We start from the raw sequence: 19,017 nt of genomic DNA, 5'->3' as shown, positions 1-19,017 counted from the left end.
CAGCCCCATTCCCAGCCCCATCACACATCCTTCTCCCCAGCATTCACAGCCCCATCACACATCCTTATTCCCAGCATTCACAGCCCCATCACACATCCTTCTCCCCAGCATTCCCAGCCCCATCACACATCCTTATTCCCAGCATTCACAGCCCCATCACACATCCTTCTCCCCAGCATTCACAGCCCCATTCCCAGCTCCATCACACATCCCTCCCCCAGCACCATTTCCCCACACCATTCCCAGCCCCATTCCCAGCTCCATCACACATCCCTCTCCCCAGCACCATGCCCAGCAATATTACCAGCCCCGTCACACATCTCTCTCTCAACCCAATATTGTATTTTCCATCCCATTTTACTGACCTGACTATCACGTATCCCACTCTCTATCGCCCCCAGGTGGTGGCGTACCACTACTGCCAGGCGGACAACGCCTACACGTGCCTGGTGCCGGAGTTTGTCCACAACGTGGCAGCGTTGCTGTGTCGCTCACCGCAGCTCATCGCCTACAGAGAGCTGCTGCTCAGGGAGCCACACCTACAGAGCATTCTCAGTCTGCGCTCCTGTGTTAAGGATCCCCTGGCCTCCTTCAGAAGAGGAGTCCTAGAACCCCTGGATGTCCTCTACAAAGGTGATACAACTCTCTGCTGCTATTATCTGCTGCTATTATACACCCTTAGATAACTATCATAGATTACTCTACTAGGAGTTCTAGGATCCCTGGATGCTCTCTACAGAGGTGAGTTCTGGTCTACATCGCAAATGGCACCCTATTAGCTATATATTGCACTCTTTTGGACCAGAACCCTATAGATCCTGGTTACAAGTAGTTCCCTATAGGCCCTGGTTAAAAGTTGTGCCCTATATAGGGAATCTCTGGTCTATATAAGAAATAGGTTGCCATTTGGGACACATACCTAGAACCCATGAATGCCCTCTAAAAAGGTGATACAACTATCTCTACTCCTCGTGACTCAGTCTCTGCTCACATTGATTATACTATGAATATGATCCTCAAAACATACACAACATGACCAAAAGTATGTGCTCGTCAAACATCTCATTCCAAAATCATGGGCATTAATATGGAGTTTGCTGCCATAGGACTACCCAAACCTTTGTTGCTATAACAGCCTCTACTCTTCTGGGAAGGCTTTCCACTAGATGTTGTCGGCTTCCTATTTTGCAACAAAACCTCCTTCACTAATGCGGTCAAACTTACCCTCGTGAACTGACTATCCTACCGATCCTTGACTTAGGCAATGTCATTTACAAAATAGTCTCCAACACTCTACTCAGCAAACTGGTTGTAGTCTATCACAGGGCCATCAGTTTTGTCACCGAAGCCCCATATACTACCCAACACTGCGACCGGTATACTCTCGTTGGCTTGCCATTGCTTCATATTTGTCGCCAAACCCACTGGCTCCAGGTCATCTATAAGTCTTATCTCAGTTCAGTGGTCACCATAGCAACACCCCCCCCTCCCCCCGTAGCATGTGCTCCAGCAGGTATATTTCACTGGTCATCCCCAAAGCCAAAACTTCCTTTGGCTGCCTTTCCTTCCAGTTCTCTGCTGCCAATGACTGGAACAAATTGCAAAAATCTCTGAAGCTGGAGTCTTATATCTCCCTCTCTAACTTTAAGCATCAGCTGTCTGAGCAGCTCACTGACCACTGTACCTGTACACAGCCAATTTGTAAATAGCATACCCAACTACCTCATCCCCATATTATTACTTACACTCTTGCTCTTTTGAACCCCAGTATATTTACTTGCATCTGCACATCTATCACTCCAGTATTAATACTAAATTGTAATTATTTTAGTCTCTAGGGCCTATTGATTGCCTATCTTCCTACTCTTCTACATTTGCACACACTGTACATAGATTTGTCTATTTTTCTTTTCTTTTGTGTTATTGACTGTACGTTTGTTTATGTGTAACTTTGTTGTTGTGTTTGTCGCACTGCTTTGCTTTATCTTGGCCAGGTCGCAGTTGTAAATGAGAACTTGTTCTCAACTGGCCTACCTGGTTAAATAAAGGTGAAAAAAATTCTGCAGGGACTTGCTTCCATTCAGCCACAAGAGCATTAGTGAGGTCGGGCACTGATGTTGTTTGATTAGGCCTGGCTCACAGTCGGCGTTCCAATTCATCCCAAAGTTGTTCGATGGGGTTGAGGTCAGGGCTTTGTGCAGGCCAGTCAAGTTCTTCCACATGATCTCGACAAACCATTCCTGTATGGACCACACTTTGTGCACGGGGGCATTGTCATGCTGAAACAGGAAAGGGCCTTCCCCAAACTGTTGACACAAAGTTGGAAGCATAAAATTGTCTAGAATGTCATTCTATGCTGTAGCGTTAAGATTTGCCTCCACTGGAACTTTGGGGCTTAGCTTGAACTATGAAAAATATCCCCAGACCATTATTCCTCCTCCACCAAACTTTACAGTTGGCACTATGCATTGAGCCAGGTACTGTAGCGATCTCCTGGCATCCGCTAAACCCAGATTTGTCCACTGGACTGCCAGATGGTGAAGCGTGATTCATCATTCCAAAGAACGCATTTCTACTGCTCCAGAGTCCAATGGCGGCAAGCATTACACCACTCCAGCCGGCGCTTGGTATTGCACATGGTGATCTTGGTGTGTGTTGCTGCTTGGCCATGGACACCCATTGAAGCTGCCGACAAACAGTTATTGTGCTGACGTTGCTTCCAGAGCCAGTTTGGAACTCGGTAGTAAGTGTTGCAACCGAGGACAGACAATTTTTTACGTGCTATGCACTTCAGCACTCGGCGGTCCCTTTCTGTGAGCTTGTGTGGCCTACCACTTGTTACTCCTAGATATTTCCACTTCACAATAACAGCACATACAGTTGACCGGGGCAGCTCTAGCAGGGCATAATTTTGACGAACTGGCTTGTTGAAAAGGTGGCATCCTATGACGGTGCCACATTGAAAGTCACTCATTTGAAGTGCTGTCCACATTCTTTTGTATATATAGTGTATGTTTTCTTGATTTGAGCAATAAAGGTCTGAGTACATTAGGCAGAACATTTGCAGTTTTTTTGGTCAATATTGACTATTTCCTCTGTGTGTTTTTCCAGAGAGGAAGATCGCCTCTGAAGAAGACCTGGTCATCCTGATAGATGGACTAAATGAAGCAGAGTTCCACAAGCCTGACTACGGAGACACCATTGTCTCCTTCCTCAGCAAAACCATCAGCTTGTTTCCCCCCTGGCTCAAACTGGTGGTCACGGTCAGGACCACATTGCAGGTAGATACAGTCCTCTACCTTTCTAATAAGAGTCCGTTTTAAAAAACAACCATTAACACTAGCTACATTTACATCCAATTGGCAGAAGGTTTTCATGCGAATATTCTAGAATCCGCATTAAGAAAATATGCACATTTTCCTACCAGTGGTGTGTTTCCACTTAATTCACTGGTTGATGATAAAAATCAGTGTGTGACGGCTTAGTGACACAAAATGTACTTCTTCGCTTAAGTGTTCATGTAGTGAATAAAAATCTATAACATTTTCAACTCTACCGGTAATTCTGTTACAAAAAACTGTTGGGTTAAATAACATATGTGCCAGCTCTGGTCTTGGCACGTGTGCTCTCTCTAGCCAACAGCTCACAGATACGGTGTGGGTAGGCTACCTAACCTACATGATGAGAATATTATGGATAAAATCAAGGCTATTTGAATTTCTCCAACGTCAGCCAAGCATTGATCATCATGTCACCAGAATAAGACCCTCGATATGTATTGGAAAGGAGCATCAATCTCATCACCTTGCACTTTCACCACCCTGTGAAGTTCATAACTTCTTTCATATTTAGTCTAATAAACTGCATGCTTTCCTGAGTCAATGTGGGAGGACCACACAACATACCATCGAGTGACTCCAACGTTTACTTTTTATATGATGTATATTATTTATAGTTGAAGTCGGAAGTTTACAAACACCAAATACATTTAAACTCCGCTTTTCACCATTCCTGACATTTAATCCTAGAGAAATGCCCTGTTTTAGGTCAGTTAGGATCACCACTTCATTTTAAGAATGTGAAATGTCAGATTGAGAGTAGAGAGAAGGATTTATTTCAGCTTTTATGTCTTTCATCACATTCCCAGTTGGTCAGAAGTTTACATGTACTCAATTAGTATTTGGTAGTATTGCATTTAAATTGTTTAACTTGGGTCAAACATTTTGGGTAGCCTTCCACAAGCTTCCCACAATAGGTTGGGTGAATTTTGGCCCATTCCTCCTGACAGAGCTGGTGTAACAGAGTCAAGTTTGTAGGCCTCCTTGCTCTCACACACTTTTTCAGTTCTGCCCGCAAATGTTCTATAGGATTGAGGTCAGGGCTTTGCGATGGCCACTCCAATACCTTGCCTTTGTTGTCCTTAAGCCATTTTGCCACAACTTTGGAAGGATGTGACCAAGCTTTAACTTCCTGACTGATGTCTTGAGATGTTGCTTTAATATATTCACATAATTTTCCTCCCTCATGTTGCCATCTATTTTGTGAAGTGCACCAGTCCCTCCTGCAGCAAAGCACCCCCACAACATGATGCTGCCACCCCGTGCTTCACGGTTGGGATGGTGTTCTTCGGCTTGCAAGACCCGCCCTTTTTCCTCAAATCATAACGATGGTCATTATGGCCAAACAGTTCTATTTTGTTTCATCACACCAGAGGACATTTCTGCAAAAGTACGATCTTTGTCCCCATGTGCAGTTGCAAACCGTAGTCTGGCTTTTTTATGGCTGTTTTTGAGTAGTGGCTTCTTCCTTGCTGAGCAGCCTTTCAGGTTATGTTGATATAGGACTTGTTTTACTGTGGATATAGATACTTTTGTACCTGTTTCCTTCAGCGTCTTCACAAGGTCCTTTGCTGTTGTTCTGTGATTGATTTGCACGTTTCGCACCAAAGTACGTTCATCTCTAAGAGACAGAAAGCGTCTCCTTCCTGAGCGGTATTTATACTTGCGTACTATTGTTTGTACAGATGAACATGGTACCTTCAGGCATTTGGACATTTCTCCCAAGGATGAACCAGACTTGTGGAGGTCTACAATTTTTTTTCTGAGGTCTTGACTAATTTCTTTTGATTTTCCCATGATGTCAAGCAAAGAGGCACTGAGTTTGGATGTAGGCCTTGATATACATCCACGGGTACACCTACAATTGACTCAAATTATGTCAATTATCCTATCAGAAACTTCTAAACCCATGACATCATTTTCGTTCCAAGCTGTTTAAAGGCACAGTCAAATCAGTCAAATCAGTGTAAACCTTTGACCCACTGGAATGTTGACACAGTGAATTATAAGTAAAATAATCTGTCTGTAAACAATTGTTGGAAAAATGACTTGTGTCATGCACAAAGTAGATGTCCTAACCAACTTGCCAAAACTATAGTTTGTTAACAAGAAAATTGTGGAGTGGTTGAAAAACGAGTTTTAATGACTCCAACCTAAGTGTATGTAAACTTCTGACTTCAACTGTAAATATTTGCTCATAAAGGCGTTTCCACCGCAATTTTACCGACACAAAAAGATCACACCATGACGAATGAACAAATTATCTGTCAGCATTTATAAAATTGTACCGAAACTTCCTGTTTCCATCAGAGCTATCGTAAAAATGTTTTATAGGATGTGACTTTATTTGCATTAAAAACTGGATGGAAACATGGTTACAGTTGTCCAAAAAAGTATCATTTTATTTTGATAGAGATTGTCAATAGATTGACATCAGTGGAAGATCCTCGATGGCTTCTATATCTTGTTCTGCCTCTTTTTCCCTCACAACTATTTTTCTTCTTTAACCCTCCTTCATTCTCCTCTCTCCCATCTCGTTTCTCCATTTATCCCTCTTCCCGCATTCCTTTTCCATTCATCTTCATCCTCCTCTCTCCTCCTCATCCTCCTCTCATTCCCCCTCCTCCTTCTCCCTTCCCTTACTTCCCTCATATAGGAGATCACCAAGCTTCTCCCATTCCACCATATCTCTGTGGATGGTCTGGAGGAGAATGATGCTATAGACCAGGACTTACAAGGTTACATCCTGCACCGCATCCACAGCAGTCCTGAGATACAGAACAACATCTCTCTCAACGGCAAGATGGACAACACCACCTTCGGCAAGCTCTCTGCCCACCTCAAGGCCCTTAGCCAGGGCTCCTATCTGTACCTAAAACTCACCTTTGACCTTATTGAGAAGGGGTACCTGGTCCTCAAGAGCTCCAGCTACAAGGTTAGCCTGCCATTTTTTTTCTTGTCTTATTCATTTTAGTCCTAATTTGTATTATATGTGCCATTTTATTGCACTCCCTATCTAAGAAATGTGTAGAATAATGACCAATTGATTGACTGACTGACTGACTGATCAATTAACCGATTGATTCATTGATCCCAGGTGGTGCCTGTCAATCTGGTTGAGGTATACCTGTTGCAGTGCAACATGCGTTTCCCTACCCAGTCGTCCTTCGAACGGGCCCTCCCCCTACTCAACGTGGCCGTGGCAACCCTCCACCCCCCTCACTGACGAACAGATCTACCAGGCTATCAATGCCGGCTCCCTGCAGGCAAATACACGTCTTACTCAGACAGGAAACTGTTAGCATTTCCCACAGGAAAACATGTCCCACTTTTATTGATTTATTTTATTGAAACTTTATTTAACTAGACAAGTCAGTTAAGGACAAATTCTCATTTACAATGACTGCCTCCTGCGGGAACGTGGGCTGGGATTAAAAATGCACAATAAATGAAATAACAATATAGAACAAAACACACATCACAACACTTACAGTGGGCTCCAAAATGACTGGCACCCCTGACTGGCAATGCACAAACAATACTTAAAAAATATAAACAATATAATTATGGAGATAAACTCAAAATACAAACATGTGAGAAACACTGTACTTTATTAATGTTTCAATGGAAAAAAAATCATACAAAAAAAATCATACAATTATTTAATACAAAATAAATGTGACCAAAATCAATGTTTGATAATTATTGGCACTCCTCATTTAGTACTTAGTGCCAACACCTCTGGCAAGGACAACAGCATGGAGTCTTTTCCTGTAATGTTTGACAAGGTTAAGGAACACATTTGGAGGGATTATGGACCATTCCTCTACGCAGATCCTTTCAAGATCCTTCACATTCTTGGGTTTGTGCTTATCAACTCTTCAACTCAGCCCACAGATTTTCCATTGGATTGAGGTCCGGCGACTGAGATGGCCATGGCAGAACATTGATTTTGTAGTCACAGAAACATTTCTGTGTGGATCTTGAGGTATGTTTTGGTCTTGTTGAAAAGTCCACCTATGGTCAAGTACCAGACTTTCGGCAGAGGTAACCAGATTGTAAGCCAAAATTGCCTGATACTTGGTCGAATTTATTATGCCATCAATCTTAACCAGTGCCCCTGGACCTCTGGAATTAAAACAGCCCCAAAACATCACCGACCCCCCCTCCATATTTCACCGTGGGTATGAGGTGCCTCTCCTTGTATGCATCTCTGTTTCAACGCCAAAGTTGCAGATTCTGTATCTGACCAAAACTTTTAAATTTTGCTCTCATCTGACCTGAGCACCTTCTTCCAGTCATAATTTAAATGACATTTGGCAAACTCCAAGAGCTTGCGTCTGTGTCTTGGAGTCTGAAAGGGCTTTCTTCTGGCAACCCTTCCAAAGAGCATGTGGTTGTGGAGGTGGAGTCTGATGGTGCTTTTTGAAACCTGGTGACCCCAAGACGCCACCAAGGAGTGCAATTCTTTCACAGTGATTCTTGGGGATTTTGTTGCTTCTCTCACCATCCTCCTCCCTATCCTGGGGGGCAAAATGCATTTGCGTCCTCTACCCGTGAGGTTTTCAACTGTTCCATTTCTTTTGAACTTTTTTGTAATTGCTCTGGTAGCCACTACCAGATAAAAAATACTATTTAACCTTTATTTAACTAGGTATTTATTTAACTAACCTTTATTATGAAGGTCTACGACCATCTGTCTCTTTTGAACTGCCAGTTCTTTTGTTTTCTTCATGGTGTTGGATGACAAAGGGATATTGTATGCGTGTTACCTCATTTTTATGCCTTAGTAAAACAGGAAGTGATGTAATGGCTCAATATAGTTCCTTAAGACTTAGATAAACTTAAATAAGTGGAATTTAATTATTGTTTTAATTTTGTTAGATGTTATGTACAATAAACTTTAAGGGTGCCATTAATTGTGAAACCTTGATTTGGAGGACATTTCTTTTTAATTAAATCAATAAATTGTTTTGGTGGATTCCACTGAAACGTTAATAAAATACATTATTTCTCACATGTTGATATTTTGAGTTTATCTCTAATTATACTGTTTATATTTTTTTAAGTATTGTTTGTGCATTGCCAGTCAGGGGTGCCAGTAATTTTGGAGCCCACCATGCTAACACTAGCTGTATAACGGATAGCAACAATAGGGCCTGTGAAGAAGAACAGCCTTATCAAAGCAAAGCATCTGGCCATGTGAACAGCTAACAAGCTAACTCTATTGGTTTCACCCTCTTTGCTGCAGGGCACGCTGGACTGGGAGGACTTCACACAGCGCATAGACAACCTAGCCATGTTCCTGGTCAAGAGGAGGGACGGGACCAGGATGTTTGTTCACCCATCATTCAGAGAGTGGCTGATCTGGAGGGAGGAGGGGGAGAAGACGAAGTTCCTCTGTGACCCCAGGTCAGGGGGTGGATGGGTCTGCTGGGGCGTGTGTGTGGAGGAGGGGTACTGTCCAAGAGACTGATATAGTCTTGGATAGGGTAACACAATTCTGGGAAATTTTCTCAAATTCCTAGGTTTCCATAAATCCAGGTTAGAAGATTTCTGGAATCAGGAGGAAAAATCCTTCAACCAGGATTTACGGAAACCTGAGAACCTGGGGAAAGCTACTGGAACCAGAGTCTTTGGAACCCTATTCTTGGCGTTACCGTATCTTGGAAACTGTTCTCTCACAGGCTAATGGCTAGTGACAATGTAGCTAATGTGTGTGTGGTGTGGCAAAGTCATTAAAGTGGTGTTTGCAGCTGTTCAAATGGTCTGACCTACTGTATGTAAAGCCCTTTACACTCGTAACCGTATACAGATTGAGAGTGGCAGATTTGGACACTGATAAAAGCCTAAATTAAATAGCTGTACAGTAACATGCTATAATGACGTCAGTCAATGGCTTTACAGTACCATGCTATAATGACGTCAGTCAATTGCTTTACAGTAACATGCTATAATGACGTCAGTCAATGGCTTTACAGTAACATGCTATAATGACGTCAGTCAATGGCTTTACAGTAACATGCTATAATGACGTCAGAGCTCAGTGGCTGTACAGTAACATGCTATACATGACTTCGGAGCTCAGTGGCTGTACAGTAACATGCTATACATGACGTCGGAGCTCAGTGGCTGTACAGTAACATGCTATACATGACGTCAGAGCTCAGTGGCTGTACAGTAACATTATATACATGATGTCAGAGCTCAGTGGCTGTACCGTAACATGCTATACATGATATCAGAGCTCAGTGGCTGTACAGTAACATGCTATACATGACTTCAGAGCTCAGTGGCTGTACAGTAACATGCTATAGATGATGTCAGAGCTCAGTGGCTATACCGTAACATGCTATACATGATAGCAGAGCTCAGTGGCTGTACAGTAACATGCTATACATTACTTCAGAGCTCAGTGGCTGTACAGTAACATGCTATACATGATGTCAGAGCTCAGTGGCTGTACCGTAACATGCTATACATGATATCAGAGCTCAGTGGCTGTACAGTAACATGCTATACATGACTTCAGAGCTCAGTGGCTGTACAGTAACATGCTATACATGATGTCAGAGCTCAGTGGCTGTACCGTAACATGCTATACATGATATCAGAGCTCAGTGGCTGTACAGTAACATGCTATACATTACAGAGCTCAGTGGCTGTATAACATGCAGATGATGTCAGAGCTCAGTGGCTGTACAGTAACATGCTATACATGATATCAGAGCTCAGTGGCTGTACAGTAACATGCTATACATGATGTCAGAGCTCAGTGGCTGTACCGTAACATGCTATACATGATATCAGAGCTCAGTGGCTGTACAGTAACATGCTATACATGACTTCAGAGCACAGTGGCTGTACAGTAACATGCTATACATGATATCAGAGCTCAGTGGCTGTACAGTAACATGCTATAATGACATCAGAGCTCAGTGGCTGTACGGTAACATACTATACATGAGATCAGAGCTCAATGGCTGTACAGTAACATGCTATTGTCGTGTCTTTACTATCATTAAATGAAGACTCGGAAGTCGTGGCAACAAGGAAAATATTCAGATTACAATGTTACGATTTCCTAATATAACTTTTCAGATATTTTATATCTGATCAATTAGTCTTCGAATTAATGAATTATTTATTTTACCTCACGTTAGTCTCATTCCAAACGTCGTAAATTGTTGGTTATCTGCACGAACCCAGTCATCCATACCTCAATTGTCTTAAATAATGTATTTATTAACTAAGTAATTCACAGAAATGCATAAACAAACAAACATGGTTTGCATAAACAAACAAACAAGTAAATATGGTTACAAGAAATGATCGGGGAATGTGCCCTAGTGGGCAACACCGGCATGGTGGCTTGTTGTACAACAGGGAAGTGGGGGTCGACTGAGATAAAACAACACACATTTGATAATTATAAGAATTGAAATGCTAATCCTTTGCACATGAACGCTCACTCATTCGGGAACAATTGCAATCAATATATACGTATATTTACGCTCAGTGTGTCGTCAGGATCTCTCCCTGAAAAGTTTGTTTCTGTTGGAGAGTTTCCGTCCTCTCACTCTCTCTCTCTCTCTGTCGTGGTTAGAGTGGATAGTTCAGAGTGACATTCATTCATGTTGGTGTAGAATGGATGTCTCGGCGGTTGTCGTTCTTCGCGTTCAATGGTACCCAATTCCTAGCTGCAGACTAGTAATTAATATCAAAGACTTGTTCTTATTCTGTCGGTATTGAGAGTCTTAAGAGTTTAACCACGTTGTATGGTTAAAATATTTAGCCATCTGGTCTGCAACCTTTGTCCTCTCATGATTGAGAGAGAACATGGTCTGTAACCTTTGTCCTCTCATGATTGAGAGAGAACATGGTCTGTAACCTTTGTCCTCTCATGATTGTGAGAAAACATGGTCTAGTGAGAACTTCTCAAAGTTGGGGTTTTATTCGGGAGTGGCAGAAAAGGGCCTGTCCCAGGATGCCTGACCCTAACTGGGCTCATGGCCGGTCCTCTGATTTAGTTCAACTCAAAAGGGAATTAGAGTTTCCTTCATTAAACAGTACAAAATCACATTACACAATTTTACAAACAGTATCATCCTCACTCATTCATCTTATACAACAATTAGATGTAAACCTCATATCTGAGGCTATTATATTGTTACACACTCCTCTATGAAGAGGGAACGCGACACCCTGCTACAACTAAACTCTCCGTGAAGTGAAAATGGTATGGACTGTAGGTGCGAGTAAGGATGACAACAGGCAGAATGTGGTACCGTTTACAAGGACTTTATTCCTTTACATGGCAATATGGGGAAAAGGGGCTGGACGGAACCAAGGCAAAGAAAGTAAATCTCAAAGCCCCCCCCTCTCCTATCTTACCTGCCTACCCACTACTTACCTAATTTAGCACCACCTGGTGCCCTAACCAAAATACAGGGGGTGGTCCGCCCAGGTCTTACCTAGGGTGCCTAGACAGTGAATATGCTACGGGTATATGTATGCCTGCGGGCCTCTTGCCTAAGCACTCCCTAGGTGCCTTCCCCTTCCCCCCTGGGAACAAATGAAACAGAATATTAAACAATTTCACAAACAAACTAAGTAACAAAGGACATCAAATAAGCTCTATCTGAGCAACAAACTCACAAAACATACCAACTCTCAGCAATGAACTCCCAGCAAAATCTCTAGCAAAATCTCTCTAGCAAAATCTCTGCAATGACCTCCCAGCAAAACTCTCGCAAATCTACCTCCAGCAAAATCTCTAGCAACAGCGTTATGGTAATGTGGCCACACCGTCTCCCATGAGTTTTACAAACTTGTACCAAACGGACCAGTTCGTAGCTGGATTCTTCACCGATCTTTTATACCTTCTCCAGAACATAAATGTTGTTCGGACCTCAAGTTCTGTGAGGTGGAAGAAATGACTTTGTTCTTTATGAAACTTCACTCTGTCTCTATACTGTGCCCATGAGGAGAATCTCTTCCAGGAAATTACGACCTCTCTGACCACAGCAGCCTAGTTGTAGGAGGCAGGGAGAGGGGGATGGGGCTTGCTGTACCCAAAGAGGGCAACGTCATGACACTATACATGACGTCATAGCTCAGTGGCTGTACAGTAACATGCTATACATGACGTCATAGCTCAGTGGCTGTACAGTAACATGCTATACATGACATCAGAGCTCAGTGGCTGTACAGTAACATGCTATACATGACATAAGAGCTCAGTGGCTGTACAGTAACATGATATACATGATGTCAGAGCTCAGTGGCTGTACAGTAACATGATATACATGATGTCAGAGCTCAGTGGCTGTACAGTAACATGCTATACATGATGTCAGAGCTCAGTGGGTGTACAGTAACATGCTTTTCATGATGTCAGAGCTCAGTGGCTGTACAGTAACATGATATACATGATGTCAGAGCTCAGTGGCTGTACAGTAACATGCTATACATGATGTCAGAGCTCAGTGGCTGTACAGTAACATGCTATACATGATGTCAGAGCTCAGTGGCTGTACAGTAACATGCTATACATGATGTCAGAGCTCAGTGGGTGTACAGTAACATGCTTTTCATGATGTCAGAGCTCAGTGGCTGTACAGTAACATGCTATACATGACAAAAGAGCTCAGTGGCTGTACAGTAACATGCTATACATGATGTCAGAGCTCAGTGGGTGTACAGTAACATGCTTTTCATGATGTCAGAGCTCAGTGGCTGTACAGTAACATGATATACATGATGTCAGAGCTCAGTGGCTGTACAGTAACATGCTATACATGATGTCAGAGCTCAGTGGCTGTACAGTAACATGCTATACATGATGTCAGAGCTCAGTGGCTGTACAGTAACATGCTTTTCATGATGTCAGAGCTCAGTGGCTGTACAGTAACATGCTATACATGACATCAGAGCTCAGTGGCTGTACAGTAACATGATATACATGATGTCAGAGCTCAGTGGCTGTACAGTAACATGATATACATGATGTCAGAGCTCAGTGGCTGTACAGTAACATGGCTATAACATGATGTCAGAGCTCAGTGGCTGTACAGTAACATGCTATACATGATGTCAGAGCTCAGTGGCTGTACAGTAACATGATATACATGATGTCAGAGCTCAGTGGCTGTACAGTAACATGATATACATGATGTCAGAGCTCAGTGGCTGTACAGTAACATGCTATACATGATGTCAGAGCTCAGTGGCTGTACAGTAACATGATATACATGATGTCAGAGCTCAGTGGCTGTACAGTAACATGATATACATGATGTCAGAGCTCAGTGGCTGTACAGTAACATGATATACATGATGTCAGAGCTCAGTGGCTGTACAGTAACATGATATACATGATGTCAGAGCTCAGTGGCTGTACAGTAACATGATATACATGATGTCAGAGCTCAGTGGCTGTACAGTAACATGATATACATGATGTCAGAGCTCAGTGGCTGTACAGTAACATGATATACATGATGTCAGAGCTCAGTGGCTGTACAGTAACATGATATACATGATGTCAGAGCTCAGTGTCTGTACAGTAACATGCTATACATGATGTCAGAGCTCAGTGGGTGTACAGTAACATGATATACATGACATCAGAGCTCAGTGGCTGTACAGTAACATGCTAAAAGGACATTTCAATTTAGCCTTATCCGTATAGGCCATTTCCCACCAGTTTAAAATGTTCATGAAATTAAGTGTATTTTGACATTGAAGCAAGCCAATAGTGTGGTACCACTTTATTAGGAGTGTCCTAAATAGATGCTTTGTAGATGTTCAACTAACTGTCAACAACATTTTAACTAACTACCTACTAACGCTAACCCATAACTCTAAAACTCTAACCCTAACTCTAAAACCTTAACTTTAACCCTTGCTCTAAAACTCTAACTCTAACCCTAACTCTAACCTTAACTTTAACCCTAGCTCTAAAACTCTAACTAACCTTAACTCTAACTCTAACCCTAACTCTAACCTTAACTCTAACTCTAACCTTAAGTCTAACCCTAGCTCTAACTCTAACTCTAAAAGCCTAACCTTAACCCTAACCTTATCTCTAACCTTCACTCTAACCTTCACCCTAATCTTTTTTTGTTCAGTAGCTTATGATGTTCCTCCTGTCTCTCTTTAGGAGTGGCCACACCCTGCTAGCCTTCTGGTTTTCTCGCCAGGAGACCAAGCTGAACCGACAGCAGACCATCGAACTGGGACACCACATCCTCAAAGCACACATCTTCAAGGTTCACCTAACCATACTCTACCTGCCTACACACACACACACACACACACACACACACACACACACACACACACACACACACACACACACACACACACACACACACACACACACACACACACACACACACACACACACACACACACACACACACACACATACACACCTTCGTATGCACACAGCACAACGCAAAACAGTGACAGCTAAAATTATGTCTTTATATTTCAGGGCCTAAGCAAGAAGGTTGGGGTTTCCTCATCTATCCTCCAGGGGATGTGGGTTTCCTACAGCACAGATGGCCTGTCCACTGCCCTGTCCTCACTCAGAAACCTCTACACTCCTAACATCAAGGTAACTTACTGCTTAACCTCTACACTCCTAACATGAAGATAACTTACTGCTTTACACCTACACTCCTAACATCAAGATAACTTACTGCTTTACACCTGCACTCCTAACATGAAGATAACTTACTGCTTTACACCTGCACTCCTAACATGACGATAGCTTACTGCTTTACACCTACACTCCTAACATCAAGATAACTTACTGCTTTACACCTGCACTCCTAACATGAAGATAACTTACTGCTTTACACCTACACTCCTAACATCAAGATAACTTACTGCTTTACACCTACACTCCTAACATCAAGGTAACTTACTGCTTTATACCTAACTCCTATCATGAAGATAACTTACTGCTTTACCCTCTACACTCCTAACATCAAGGTAACTTACTGCTTTACACCTACACTCCTAACATCAAGATAACATACTGCTTAACCTCTAAACTCCTAACATCAAGGTAACTTACTGCTTAACCTCTACACTCCTAACATGAAGATAACTTACTGTTTTACACCTACACTCCTAACATCAAGATAACTTACTGGTTTACACCTACACTCCTAACATCAAGATAACATACTGCTTAACCTCTACACTCCCAACATCAAGATAACTTACTGCTTTACACTCTACACTCCTAACATCAAGGTAACTTACTGCTTTACCCTCTACACTCCTAACATCAAGGTAACTTACTGCTTAACCTCTACACTCCTAACATCAAGATATCTTACTGCTTTACCCTCTACACTCCTAACATCAAGGTAACTTACTGCTTTACCCTCTACACTCCTAACATCAAGATATCTTACTGCTTTACCCTCTACACTCCTAACATCAAGGTAACTTACTGCTTTACCCTCTACACTCCTAACATCAAGGTAACTTACTGCTTAACCTCTACACTCCTAACATCAAGATATCTTACTGCTTTACCCTCTACACTCCTAACATCAAGATAACTTACTGCTTTACCCTCTACACTCCTAACATCAAGGTAACTTACTGCTTAACCTCTACACTCCTAACATCAAGATATCTTACTGCTTTACCCTCTACACTCCTAACATCAAGGTAACTTACTGCTTTATACCTAACTCCTAACATCAAGGTAACTTACTGCTTTATACCTAACTCCTAACATCAAGGTAACTTACTGCTTTACCCTCTACACTCCTAACATCAAGAGAACTTACTGCTTTACCCTCTACACTCCTAACATCAAGATAACTTACTGCTTTACACCTACACTCCTAACATCATGATAACTTACTGCTTTACACCTGCACTCCTAACATGAAGATAACTTACTGCTGTAGACCTACACTCCTAACATCAAGATAACTTACTGCTTTACACCTGCACTCCTAACATGACGATAGCTTACTGCTTTACACCTACACTCCTAACATCAAGATAACTTACTGCTTTACACCTACACTCCTAACATCAAGGTAACTTACTGCTTTATACCTAACTCCTATCATGAAGATAACTTACTGCTTTACCCTCTACACTCCTAACATCAAGGTAACTTACTGCTTTACACCTACACTCCTAACATCAAGATAACATACTGCTTAACCTCTAAACTCCTAACATCAAGGTAACTTACTGCTTAACCTCTACACTCCTAACATGAAGATAACTTACTGTTTTACACCTACACTCCTAACATCAAGATAACTTACTGGTTTACACCTACACTCCTAACATCAAGGTAACTTACTGCTTTACCCTCTACACTCCTAACATCAAGATATCTTACTGCTTTACGCTCTACACTCCTAACATCAAGGTAACTTACTGCTTTACCCTCTACACTCCTAACATCAAGGTAACTTACTGCTTAACCTCTACACTCCTAACATCAAGATATCTTACTGCTTTAACCTCTACACTCCTAACATCAAGGTAACTTACTGCTTTACCCTCTACACTCCTAACATCAAGGTAACTTACTGCTTTACCCTCTACACTCCTAACATCAAGATATCTTACTGCTTTACCCTCTACACTCCTAACATCAAGGTAACTTACTGCTTTACCCTCTACACTCCTAACATCAAGGTAACTTACTGCTTAACCTCTACACTCCTAACATCAAGATATCTTACTGCTTTACCCTCTACACTCCTAACATCAAGGTAACTTACTGCTTTATACCTAACTCCTAACATGAAGGTAACTTACTGCTTTACCCTCTACACTCCTAACATCAAGAGAACTTACTGCTTTACCCTCTACACTCCTAACATCAAGGTAACTTACTGCTTTATACCTAACTCCTAACATCAAGGTAACTTACTGCTTTACCCTCTACACTCCTAACATCAAGAGAACTTACTGCTTTACCCTCTACACTCCTAACATCAAGGTAACTTACTGCTTTATACCTAACTCCTAACATGAAGATAACTTACTGCTTTACCCTCTACACTCCTAACATCAAGGTAACTTACTGCTTTATACCTAACTCCTAACATGAAGATAACTTACTGCTTTACCCTCTACACTCCTAACATCAAGAGAACTTACTGCTTTAACCTCTACACTCCTAACATCAAGGTAACTTACTGCTTTACCCTCTACACTCCTAACATCAAGGTAACTTACTGCTTTATACCTAACTCCTAACATGAAGATAACTTACTGCTTTACCCTCTACACTCCTAACATCAAGATAACTTACTGCTTTATACCTAACTCCTAACATGAAGATAACTTACTGCTTTACCCTCTACACTCCTAACATCAAGAGAACTTACTGCTTTAACCTCTACACTCCTAACATCAAGGTAACTTACTGCTTTATACCTAACTCCTAACATGAAGATAACTTACTGCTTTACCCTCTACACTCCTAACATCAAGGTAACTTACTGCTTTACCCTTTACACTCCTAACATCAAGATAACTTACTGCTTTATACCTAACTCCTAACATCAATATAACTTACTGCTTTATACCTAACTCCTAACATCAAGGTAACTTACTGCTTTATAACTAACTCCTAACATCAAGGTAACTTACTGCTTTATAACTAACTCCTAACATCAAGGTAACTTACTGCTTTCCCCTTTAAAAATGAAAGCCTTTCCCTCTCATGGCTCTGTATATATCAACATTTGCTGCTTTCATCAGGGTTTCAGCTCTCCCTCTGACATGTGGCCAACCAACTCCAGTGTATTCCAAACCAGGTGAATCGCCTAAAGGGCTGTTCCTACTGACAAATTAAATGTACTTTCTATACAGTTTGTCTGTCTATAACACCGTGTAAAATCTGTCTGTGCCCAGGTGAGCCGGTTGCTGATGCTCGGCGGTGCCAACGTGAACTACCGGACGGAGGTGTTGAACAATGCCCCAGTGCTGTGTGTGCATGCCTTTCTGGGTTACATAGACATGGTGGGGCTCCTGTTGGAGTATGGGGCCTCTGTAGACCAGCCTTCAGAGAGCGGTGTCACCCCACTGGGCTATGCTGCCTCCGGGGGACACATGGCTATAGTCACTACACTGTGTCTAAGGAGAGCCAAGGTGAGATGGGAAGAGGAGGGAGAGAGGGGAAAGGGAAGAGCGAGAGAGAGAGAGAGAGAGAGAGAGAGAGAAGAGAGAGGGGGGGAGGTAGAGAGAGGAGGGAGATAGGGGCAGGGAAGAGAGAGAGTAGAAGGAGAGAGGTGAAGGGGTAGGGGAGAGTGAGAGGAGGGAAGAGAGAGGGGAGTTGAAGAGAGGGGGAAGAGAGAGAGGGGGACAGGGAAGAGAGAGAGGGGGAGAGGGAGGGTGAAGAGAAGGAAGAGAGAGAGGGGAGTGGAAGGAGGGGAGGGAAGTGGGAGAGAGGAATGGGAGGAAAGAGAGAGAGAGTAGGGAGAGGGGGAGGGAAGAAAGAGAGGGGAAGTGAAGAGAGAGAGAGAGAAGAGAGGAGGGGGAGAGAGGGAGAGAAATGAGAGAGATAGGGGAGAGGAGGGAAGGAAGAGAGAGAGAGAAGAGGACAGAGTATGTTTGTAGATTAATCTATTTTAATCTTCATCTATCATCTGAGGACGAATGGGGATATACCAAC

At 42.4% G+C, this 19,017-nt stretch overlaps 1 pseudogene; it reads left to right on the top strand.

Annotated features, from left to right (window-relative positions):
• The window catches only part of LOC124038602, a 273,183-nt pseudogene that overhangs the window by 186,370 nt on the left and 67,796 nt on the right, over positions 1 to 19,017 (top strand).

This window comes from Oncorhynchus gorbuscha, linkage group LG06 (genome assembly GCF_021184085.1).
Source record: "Oncorhynchus gorbuscha isolate QuinsamMale2020 ecotype Even-year linkage group LG06, OgorEven_v1.0, whole genome shotgun sequence".
Lineage (NCBI taxonomy): Eukaryota > Metazoa > Chordata > Actinopteri > Salmoniformes > Salmonidae > Oncorhynchus > Oncorhynchus gorbuscha.
Note: the sequence above shows the minus strand (reverse complement) of the source record. Positions and strands in the feature narration are given on the sequence as shown.